Source organism: Pongo pygmaeus, chromosome 4 (assembly GCF_028885625.2).
Source record: "Pongo pygmaeus isolate AG05252 chromosome 4, NHGRI_mPonPyg2-v2.0_pri, whole genome shotgun sequence".
Classification (NCBI taxonomy): Eukaryota; Metazoa; Chordata; class Mammalia; order Primates; family Hominidae; genus Pongo; species Pongo pygmaeus.
Window position 1 is genome coordinate 79545366 of NC_072377.2, and position 12152 is coordinate 79557517.

The following is a 12152-nucleotide window of genomic DNA, read 5'->3' on the forward strand; positions in this document are numbered from 1 at the left end:
TACACTGTGGTAACCCTTGCAGGCTACAGAGCAGCGCGGTGGGGTGGGGGGAGGGGGGGATATGGTGATATAAGCAAACACCCACACAAAACTGCTAAGAAAGACAAAAGCCCATGAGAGAGAGTAATAAGAATGACCTATTTTGGGTAAATGGGAAACATCATAAGGCATAAGTAAGAGCAAAGGTGATAACTGTGGGTTTGTGCAGAAATGTCAGCTAGTGGCTACCGGTTGGGACCAAGGCTGTCTGTCCCTAACCTAGACAGATCCATTTTAAATAGTCATTGGTTTTGAAAAGCAGAGAGTTTGTTTATTTTTGTCTCTCTAATCTGATTCTGAGAAGACCATGAAAGAAAACAGAGAAAGCAAAATACCTACATTGTTCTAATTTAATAGAGGCTTGAAGGAAGACAGACTATTAAAAGTGCCCTGAGGAAGCCTCGCCTAAGAACTGCAGCATGGGTCTGCGATAAGGTTTCAGAGCCCTGTCCCTGCACACAGCCATCTCTTCATAGGAGCACTAATGGGAGAGAGTAGATTTAACTGTGTGATGCTGTTGGCCTTGGCCAGAGAATGCCAATGTTAGTTAGGAACAGGTCAGAGAGGGAACGTGACTTAAAAAAAAAAAATTGCAAGTTTCCCATTTAAAGTACACAATTCAATGGTTTTTAGTATATTCACAGATATGTGCAACAATCATCACAATCAATTTTTAGATAATTTTTAACACCCGCCATTGGCAGTCACTCTTGTTTTCCCCCAACTCCCCAGCATTAGGCGACACCAATCTGCTTTCTGTCTCTAGGATTTGCCTGTTCTGGACATATCATAAAGATGGAGTCACACAATATGTTGCCTTTTGTGTCACATATTATGTGTCTTACCAGTCACATGGTATCTGACTTCTTTCACTTAGCATGTATTTTCAAGATCCATCCACACTGTAGTATATGTCAGTACGTCATTCCTTTTTATGGCTGAATAATATTCCATTATAGAGATGTACCACATTTGACTCATCCATTCATCAGTCAGGGACATTTGGGTTGTTTCCAGCAATGATTTTTGTTAGTTTTATGTGCCAGGTGAGCAAGGGAAGCAGTGAGGCCAAAGCTGTCCCATAGTTGAGCTACCTGCAAGTCACTCTGGCCATATGGTAGGAAGGGGAGAGATGTCTTTCACCTGATGGTGGCTCGGGGCTCGTTTGTAAATTTCAATTGTCAGACATGCCCCCTGCCCTTCTTCCATGGACATCTGGATTTGGTTATGCTGACTACTCAGCACCTTTTGCAATATCATTAGTTCCTGTGTTGTCCTTTCCTCTGACACCGTAGATTTATCATTGTCAGTGGTTTTGGCTCCACCAGCCTCAAACAGTACCTCTTCAAGTGCTAGATAACCTCTGCAGCAGTGCAGAGATTTGCAGCATCATCGTGTATAATAAACTCCTATGTAGTTGCCTTATTTTGCATTGAAAGACCTTTGATATTCAACAATGTCATTCAGTGTTAATGATTCCTATAGGCATCATTCCTTACGATTTGAAAAATCACTTTGACATATTAACCCATTTAATTTTCATTTCTGTGCTGAGAGGTAAGAAGTTGAACATTACTGTCCTCACTTGGCAGAAAAGTTGAGACCTAGAAGCCTCAAGGAAGCCACAGCATTGGCTCCAGAATCCAGGTTTCCTGACAGATCCTCCATTCCTCTTTCCTAAGGGACCACACTGATTTCCACGGTGCCATGAAAACCACAGCAAAATGTGGCCAAATTGGTCTGCAAAAGAAAACACCTGTGCATGTGTGTCAGGGTCCTGAATCCTTTTGCTATCCCAATGGAGGGACACTGAAGCCTTGTTCTTATTTGGAGACAGTACTGGCGTCTTTGTTCCTGACTGCTTTTCCTCTAGTAGCACAGATATATTTAAAATGCCACTTAGTCTAAACCAGGGAGTTGAATGGGTTTTCACAATCTCAGTGACTAGCTAATTGTAGCTGCCGGGCACATGCTCTTATTTCTGCTGACGTACTGCAGGAGTGCCAGGACTGGAAAGTGTTGTCTGTGGGAGAGAGAGACACCAGCAAGAGGGGAGACAAGTGGGCTCAAGGTAGCAGAGGGAGGGTTTTGTTCTTGGTAATGTTTCCTTTGTTTATTGTAAAGTGGTAAAATTGTTTCTGATTTTCCATTAAACTGCTGTTGGAAAACCAGGAGAGCGTGCATAGCATCAATACACATTTCTCTTTAATTCTTATTTTGACCTTTAATTTTAACTCCTTTATCCTGTAAGCTACTGTTAAATATGCAAACCAATTAACCTATCTTTCATCTCTTTCATTTATCCTCCCAACTTCCAAAATAATACATGGTAAAATTGTACCTATTTGCCCATCCTCCTCACAAAAGACATAAAAATCACAAAAATTATACAATCACCACTTAGCAACTGAAATACCAAGATGTCAGGATGATCCATCCACAGACACAATAATAGCCGGTGTTTGATCTAAGTTTGTCCTGCCCAGTAAACTCCATGTCAATAGGATTATGCCCTATTGTTAGTTTCTGCATCCTCAGGCAGGGCCCACCCAGCATGGGGACTTCAACAGAGCAGACACTCCATAAATACTTGCGGGATGAGTGAATCAGTGCACATAGTAGGCTCAACAAACATTTGATAGATTCCATCCACTTCTCTCCAGTTTAAAATAGTTTTGTCACCAGGCGCAGTGGTTCAAGCCTGTAATCCCAGCACTTTGGGTGGCTGAAGCAGGTGGATTGCATGAGTCTGAGGCCAGCCTGGGTAATGTGGCAAAACCTCATCTCTACAAAAAATAAAAAAATTAGTTTTCCGTGGTCCTCACACCCTGGTCAGCCAGTTGCTCCTCGTAGTCTTCCCAAAGGAGATCATTATTCCCTACGATGGCCTTCAGCTCCTATGACTATCCCACTCACTGCTGTAGATTTCCTGCAGGGTTTCTGATACTCTTTTTGAACTTTCATGCATCACTTTAGCTGCACTAAGGAAGTTCTTGAGGTCCTTGTATAGCTTGTGGTCTTCTGCCTGTTGTTGGTAGAAGTTGTTGGCGCTTTGTTCAAATTGTTCACCTTTGGTTTACTACTTCACCCAGTTCAGTGAGATTGAGGAGAGAATTGCCAAGTGGGGTTGAAAACTCGTGGATTATGACGGTGCCCAACATCACCTGGACGCAGTGCAGAATGCCAAGAAGAAAGATGAGGCCAAGACTGCCAAGGCAGAGGAAGAGTTCAACAAAGCCCAGACTGTGTTTGAAGATCTGAACCAAAAACTACTTAGAGGAGCTGCTTATTCTTTATAATAGTCATGTTGGCTGCTATGTGACCATCTTCCAAAACATTTCCAACTTGAGGGATGTCTTTTACAGGGAAATGAGCAAGCTGAACCACAATCTCTATGAGGTGATGAGCAAACTGGAGAAGCAACATTCCAATAAAGTCTTTGTGGTGAAGGGACTATCAAGCAGCAGCAGGCGCTCTTTAGTCATTTTTCCCCCAGTTCGAACATCTATGGCCTCCAGTCCTCTTACCTCACCTACTAGTCCCTCTACACTTTCCTTGAAGGGTGAGAGTGAATCTGCCGCAACAACTGAAGATCTGGCACCTGATGCAGCCTGGGGGAAGATAATTCTGAGATCAGAGAGCCCTTAGAAGATGAGGAAATAGAGAAGGAAGGATCTGAAGCAAGCTTCTCTGAGGAAGAAGAGCCTCTACCAGCCTGCAATGGCCCTGCCCAGGCCCAGTCCTCTCCTACCATTGGGAGTGGCAAGTCCCAGGAGGAAGTTCTCCCTAGCACCCCAGCTCCATCACCAGGCAGAACGCTGAGCCCTTCAGGGCAGCCTTCATCATCTGCCACAGAAGTAGTCCTCCAAACCTGCACAGAAAGTGAAGGATCTGAACAACCAAAGAAGAGAACCTATATCCAGAGGACCTCAGCACCCCCTAGTAGGCCTCCTCCACCAAGAGCCGCTCCAAGCCCAGGCCCTCCTCAGGGAACATACCCTCCAGCCCTCCAGCCTCTGGAGGGGGTTCACCCACTGGCCCTAGGGTCTCCTTGGGGACTGAGACTCCAAGTCCTAGGACTCCCTAGAGTTCTCTCCTAATCCAGAACTACCAGAGAAGCCAGTAAGAGCTCCTGAGGTCAAAGAAAATGAAAACATCCACAATCAGAACCCCGAAGAACTTTGCACTTTTCCCACCTTAATGACATCTCAGATTGCTTCAGAGCCTGGAGAGGCAAAGAAGATGGAAGACAAGAAAGGGGATAATAAGCTTGTCTTAGCTGACTCCTCGGAGGGCCAAGACCAGCTCTAAGTCTCCACAGTACCAGACAAGAGCAACCTCACAGCACCTGAACCTCAAGAAGAGGTATCTACAAGTGAAAATGCACAACTCTGAAGAGAAACTGCCAAGACTCCTCTCACCCCAAAGCTCCCCAAAGAAGCTCTTCAACCAGAGGGTATAGGTCAGAGGGATATAAGAGCCAGCAACCATCCCTGGGTTCTCAGTAGGAATGCTGGTGCTCTCTAAAGACCTGACATTAATGGAGGCAGAAGAGAAGCCTTATGGGAGAGATGGAGGGAGAAGAGAACATTAGACTCAAGAAATATTTAATTCAGGTTTTAGCATTATTAGAATAAGACTTTATACATTAACTAAAGTGGAACTATAATCACTATAAAAAGCAAAAGCATCTATAGACAGACACTTGTCTATACAGAAACATAAGCACACATACTCAGAGATAGTGAACAAATCTGTCTTTGACTTACGACCCATTTTGCAAGACTTAAAGCCAGAAGAACACATTTTCAGATTGCTAAATAAAGTCTGATTCTGACAAAAAAAAATACAAAAATTAGGTGGGTGTGGTGGCAGGCACCTGTAGTTCCAGCTACTTGGGAGGCTGAGGCGGGAGGATCACTTGAGCCTGGGAGGTCAAGGCTGCAGTGGGGTGGAGCATTGTGCTCTAGCCTGCGTGACAGAGTAAGACCCTGTCTCAAAAAACAAAAATAAAATAAAATAGTTTTTTCTCCTTATTGAAATAGAAAACCCCACACAACTCTTGACTGTAAAAAATGTCAAAAAATATGCAACTGTTGGAGCAAGTATAACTAGTATGTAGGATAGGATCAGGCATGACACCATTATTGCTCTGACCTCATACCATTTCTCTAAACTTTACTTGGTATGAGGGTGGGGGGCCCTTACATGAAAACTCTGGAAAGCCCTATTATGTTTCTTCTTATTCTTAGGTAACAGCTCATGAAGTAGAGGAGAGGAAACAAACCAAAACAGGTGATTGTTTTAAAGTCTTCCACAGAAAATTTCTGCAGAATTATTTCAGGATAAATCCAAAGTAAGATACTTTTGCTAAACAGATTTTGGTCTGTATCCTAAAATTACATTGCCCAAGAAGATGATCAAGCCAGGTGAGTTGGAATAAACCTAGAATAGGCTAAACTCTTTGTTTTCCCAAATGGCAGGAGAGTGCATTTGATTTAGAATATGGTGGAAGCCACGAAGGCAAGAATCCAAGAATGGCCCTCATTCATGGCATAGTCAATCCATACTAGGTTTCCCATGAGGTAAACCATGCCACAGGAATAGGCCAGTGAGGGATAAGGAGTCAGAGGCTTGGACCCAGCCTAGGAATCTAGTCCAAATGACAGTGCTTTCCAAATGATAGTGTCCTAACCAGCAGGGCTTTCCAAGTGGTAGTATCCTAACCAGTAGGGTGAAAGTGGGTTTGGCCAGTGGAGGTCCCCAGGATCTGATCCAGCGAGTGGGATATAAATTAGGAGTCTCCAGACATGGACCACACTTGAAATCAGGAAGATAACTGTATCATGCTTCTGAATATGCCATTGCATCTAGGGGAAAGTTCCAGCTCACACAGCATCGTATAAATAATATCAAGTTGAGCCTCAGGGTCCCAGGCAGGTGAGCTCATAGAGGGTTTAAGTCCAGGTGCTGGAAAGTGGGGAAATGATTAGAAAGCCTTGAAAGGGTTAGGGATTAGGTAGACATAGACAGTTTTGGAGTGGAGGGGGGCTGTATTTCTGAAAGTATGTAGAGGTCCAAGTTCACCACATGTATATTGTGTGTAAGATGACAAGACTAATTCCAGACCACATCTTGGGATAGGGATGCTCCTACTGAACGTTCTGGAGACTTCTTGACTCCCAGAGTGCAGGTTGGTTGTGTTGTAAAGTAACTGGGGAGACCAGGACTGATGAAACATCTCTTGGCCCTGTTTCAGAAATGGAGCTGTCAAAATGCAGCCCCTAAGGTGCACATTTGCAAAAGATTCTGGATTCTTCTCAAAAAGCTAGATTACTTGTACAGGGCTTTTAGCCTACAAGTGAGGCTAAGCTATATTTCAGCCTTTGTATTGAAATGCAAAGTAGGGAAGAAATATTTTTATTGTGATAAAGATCATAGCTAGTCAGTAATCAAATAGGTCATAAATGAGAATTGTTAAAAAAAAAACCACACACCTTAAACATTATATTTTAACTTGAAACCTATACATGTACATTTATTCACCCATTTGCCAATGTGGGTCTAAGGTCTTTTCATTGAGCATGAATTGGCTAATCGTGGCTCTGCATCATTTTCATGTGTAAGCTAACCCCATATTGTTTTCTCTATGATTCCCAGTTTCATCTTTAAAGTACAGTGAGGATTTAAAGCCTCCTGCAAAAACAAAAACAAAAACAAAACGCGAGTGTAGAACTTTTCTAGAGTTTTTTTATAGCTGCCTTCCCCACACCTCATTCATTTAAACATTTACCAAATTTATTTTTCCTTCCAAAACATTCAACTTATATTTTTATTAACATAATTACTACTTTTTCATACCCATATTTTGTCATTTTGAGTAATATTCAATCAAATTATATAATTATGATGAAGGGAACTAGCATAACCAGGTTTAGGAGCAAACCTAGCTGAATCTTTAGTGAAAATACAGCTCCACAGGTGGGAAGAGAAGTACTAGGTTGTGTCCAGAAGCATGGCCTCCTGCTGTGGAGAATTCAGCCTCCCACAAGCGTCAGTCAGCATTTGTTACAGAGGGAATGGAGAGTGGTTGTTAATTTTGTGAATTGGTTCAGTGGAGGTGTATTAAGAGAGTTCCAGCTGTACTCCTTAATAGGAGAGAGTACAATTAACTGAAATTTTTGCTAATGTATAGCCAAATCTAAATTTAATTTTGGGTACATATTATAATATAAAATTAATCTATCTTATAATGATAGTCAACATGTAATGAGTGGTTTATATTATTACAGCCTGAGCTAAATGCTTTACATGAAAACTTATGGATGTGATAATGCTATCCCCATTTTTATTAGTCTGTTCTCATGCTGCTGATAATGACATACCTGAAACTGGGCAATTTACAAAAGAAAGAGATTTAATGGACTTACAGTTCCACATAGCTGGGGAGGCCTCACAATCATGGCAGAAGGTGAAAGGCACATCTCATGTGATGGCAGACAAGAGAAAAAGAGCTTGTGCAGGGAAACTCCCCTTTTTAAAACCATCAGATTTCTTGAGACTTAGTCACTATCACAAGAACAGCATGGGAAAGATCCCCCCATGATTCAATTACCTCCCACCAAGTTCCTCTTACAACACATGGGAATTGTGGGAGTTACAATTCAAAATGAGATTTGGGTGGGGACACAGTCAAACCATATCACCATTTCACAAGTGAACACACTGAGGCATAGAGAGGCTATTTCCCTTGCTCGAGGCCACAACTATCAGTGTGCCCATGCTTTTAACCCACATCTATTTGGTGCCTGAATTCATACTCCTAATCATGACACCATACTGCTTCATGTTACAGCAATAAATGCCAATAAATGCAAAGGGACCTGATATGCAGAAGCTGCCAAACAGTGAAGTAAGTAGGATTCCTTAAAACACTTTTTAGTAATTCCTTTTAAAGTTCAAGGTAATTGTTGAATCAGTTAAGCTTTCTGGTTCTCAGAAACCTGGATTACACTTCAGGGAGACTTCATTGCACTTAAAGAGGTATGACTGCCTAATATATAGTTAGATATGAGGAAGCAACACAGGTCACTGTAACAACTCAACATTTGTTAAGCACTTGACTATTGAAAGCGTGAAAATAAAAAGGATGTGGCTATTTCCAGAAGGAACATGCAGTCTCCCTACTCATGAGAATAGGATTTGTGGTCCGCTTGGAGAGACAGGATTGTTCACTTGATGATAAACTATGGAGGGCAAGGAGTACAAGGTCCTCAATGAGTGATGCAGACAAGAAGCTCTAGGAATGGGTAGGTGAAGGCCAGGAATGTGGTCAAGATGCTCAACAAAAGGCTTAGGGCTTGATGTGGGCCTTGAAGAGGGTCGACTGGTCAAGGCAGGGGACATTCTGAGCAGGAGAAAGAGAATGAATATAATTCTTGGGGTAGGAATATGCATCTGGGGCTCTTGCGTGCTTGCAAAAGGGGTCTTATCAAGGAGTGGAGAGAGACGGGTAGTATAGAGCTAGCTCATGGAAGAACTGGACTGTCAGGCTAAGGAATGGAAATATCTTTCAGGCAATAGAGAATTACTTACATCAAGGTCTGTGGTATTATGTGATCTTATCTGACTTCTAATAAGTATGAAAAGACCTCCAGTCAACACAATCATTCAGTGGCAAGTCAAAACGTTTTGAACATTGCAGAAGATGCTTCTTTTTCTTCTCCTCCTCTTCCTCCTCTTCCCCTTCCTCCTCCTCCCCTTCCCCCTCCTCCCCTTCCCCCTCCTCCCCTTCCCCTTCCCCCTCCTCCCCTTCCCCTTCCGCTTCCTCCTCCTCCTCGTCGTCCTCCTCCTCCTCTTCTTCCTCCTCCTCTTCTTCCTCCTCTTCTTCCTCCTCTTCTTCCTCCCCTTCCTCCGCCTCCTCTTCCCCTTCCCCTTTCCCTTCCTCCTCCTCCTCCTCCTCTTCATCCTCCTCCTCCTCGTCTTCCTCTTCCTCCTCTTCTTCCTCCCCCTCTTCTTCCTCCCCTTCTCCTCCTCCTCCTTCCTCCTCCTCCTCCTCTTCTTCCCCCTCTTCTTCCTCCCCTTCTCCTCTCCTCCTCTTCTCCTCTCCTCCTTCTCCTTCCTCCTCCTCCTCCTCTTCCCCTTCCGCTTTCCCTTCCTCCTCCTCCACCTCCTCTTCTTCCTCCCCTTCTCCTCTCCTCTTCCTCCCTCCTCCTCCTTCTCCTCTTCCTCCTCCTCCTTCTCCTCTTCCTCCTGCTCCTCTTTGTTTTGTTCTGAGACTCAGTCTCTGTTGCCCAGTCTGGAGTACAGTGGCACAATCTTGGCTCACTGCAACCTCCGTCTCCCAGGTTCAAGTGATTCTCCCTGCCTCAGCCTCCAAGTAGCTGGGATTACAGGCACACACCACCACATCTGGCTAATTTTTATATTTTTAGTAGAGACGGGGTTTCACCATGCTGGTCAGGTTGGTCTTGAACTCCTGATCTCAGGCCATCCACCCATCTTGGCCTCCCAAAGTGCTGGGATTACAGACATGAGCTACCATGCCCAGTCCCCATCATCTTCTTTACCTCCAGCACTTACACCTTTCTGGGAGATTTTCTGGCCAGGGAATGTGCTGTTCCCCCAGTGCCAGCCTTGGGCAGGATGAAAATACCTAGGAGTGATGCCCTGGGAGTAGCTCTCAGCCAACGGAGGTTGGCAGGTGCCTGGAAAAATACCCCAACCTCCTCACCCCTCAGTGGAAGCAACTCTGAGTTGTGAATTCTCCACTGTCTCCAAATATTCCCCAGAGAACTGAACCCAAGTTGCCAACAACAGGACTTGCTTGGTAACACAGCCTTTATTCGCTGCCTTTCCTTCCCTATCTCCCTTCCCAATCCTCTACGGAGATTTCCTGGGGTCACCTCCCAGTGAAATTATTTGTACTTTAATCTTTGTCTCAGGGTCTGCTTCTGGGAGAATCCAAATTAAGATAGTTATTTTTTTCAAAATAGCAGACTCTTTTTTTAACCAGCCCGCCACCAAACCTTTAAAAAACCCAAACGGCGAATTTGGCCTCTGGAAGCAGCATGAGTACCTGACAGGCATATGTAGCATTTTTACCTTCTCTGCCTGTATATAACTTCTGACATGTACAAGTTAGGTTTAGCACCATATCAGAGTGAATTATGCTTGACACTCTGCTAAGGAAGAAAAAGAAGAGAAATAACAGTAAATAAATATTGACCACAGAGCTTTCACAGAATCAGGCCCTTTTCACATATAATAATCTCATGTAAATCTCATAACCTTACAACACGGATGGAACTGGAGGTCATTATGTCAAGTGAAATAAGCCAGGCACAGAAAGGCAAATATTGGGTGTTCTCATTTATTTTGGGGATATAAAAATCAAAACAATTGAACTCATTGACATAGAGAGTTGAAGGATAGCTACCAGAGGCTACGAAGGGTAGTGGGAGGACTGGGGGAGGTGGGAATTGTTAATAGGTACCCCCAAAAAATAGTTAGAAAGAATGGATAACACCTACTATTTGATAGGACAATAGGGTGACTATAGTCAATAATAACTTAGTTGCATATTTTAAAATAACTTAAAGAGTGTAATTGGATTGTTTGTTACTCAAAGGATAAATGCTTGAGGAGACAGATACCTCATTCTCCATGATGTTATTTCACATTGCATGCCTATATAAAATACTCATGTACCCCATAAATATTTATACCTACTATGTACCCGCAAAAATTAAAAATAAAAATTTAATAACTTCTGAAGTAGAAGTTATTGCCTTATTTTCCAGCTGAAGATATTATTATACTATAAAGCCATGGAGGGTGAGGATTGTATTTTACCTGCCATTTTATCCAGTTTTCAGCACACAGCCTGGCAAATAGTTAAACCCTAAGAAACATTTATTTGGTAAGTGAACAAATAATATGTTAAGTAGCTTGTCTAAGGTCACAGAACCAGTTATTTGCAGAGCTGGGATTGCACTACCTTGTGATACTCAAGGAAAAGTAATCTCCTATTGATTGTCCCAGGCAACACTACAACACTTTGGTAAATACAATGATTGCAGACAAATTTCTTTTTGGTGTGTCCAGAAGAAATAAACAGGGGCTTTATATTCTTTTTCCTATATATTATGTAATTTTTAGGCTATTGAACAGAATAATAGTTGCATATGTATTTTTATTTCAATGACAATTTTGTGTGACTTTTTAATTGAGCAAATGTTATATCTTTGTGAAAGATGTAGGCTGTAAGGGGGAAAAAGCTCCAAGTTTAGAAATATGGGGAAGAACTTACTCACCACAAAGATTTCTGGCACAAAACTGACCTAATTGTTTTCCTACTGTACGGCCCATGCCTCTTGCGTGTGTGAGAAGCTATAGTCTGTCCCTCATGAGTGGCTCTTCTTTGCACATCACCTACCACTCAGACTGTTGCTATTAATCAAAACAAAAAGGACTAACTCTCGAATGATGGAATTTTGGGAGCTTGTGGTAGATAACAAGAGTGATAGATGTCCCAAGTGGAAGCAGAAGTCAGATAACAAGAGGGAAGAAGAGTTACGCCACAGAGTGGATATGCAGAAGAACAAGCATATTTCCCAAATCCATCATAACCAGCACATTTTTGTAACTGGAAACAAATGCACTTCCAATATGAACATGTTTCAGTTCACAGGGTAGTACGTATATGAAGCGAGCTGTGAGATCTGATATTTATTGCATAATGAGCTTATACTCCCTGCCTGATGCTCTGAAAGTTTTAAACATGCCGGCAGAATTCATGATTTCTTGACTTGGTAATTTTTTCTCTCATATCCAAATGGAATTCCCTCCATCTCCAAAGTTGTTGAATGGAACTGTAAGTGAGAATTTAAACTTGTGATCCCAAAGCTTAGCATGGAATACTCTGTTTGGATTGGTTTATTCTTTTTGCTCAACATGAGAACAGTGTACAAGTTACTGACTGGATAGCATGATGATCCAGATTGTCTAGAGCAAGAAAGGCTGGATCAGAGAGAAAAAAACATCCTTTCTGCTGTTCAGGTTGGTCGCTGGGCCCTCACCTATTGGTGTGTTTCAGATCCTCTGTTTTTCTT

The 12152-nt window shown here is 42.7% G+C and overlaps 1 pseudogene; it reads left to right on the plus strand.

Annotated features, from left to right (window-relative positions):
• Positions 1–4434, plus strand: part of LOC129036196 (bridging integrator 2-like) — a 61392-nt pseudogene extending 56958 nt beyond the window's left edge.
• The last annotated feature ends 7718 nt before the right edge of the window (positions 4435–12152 follow it).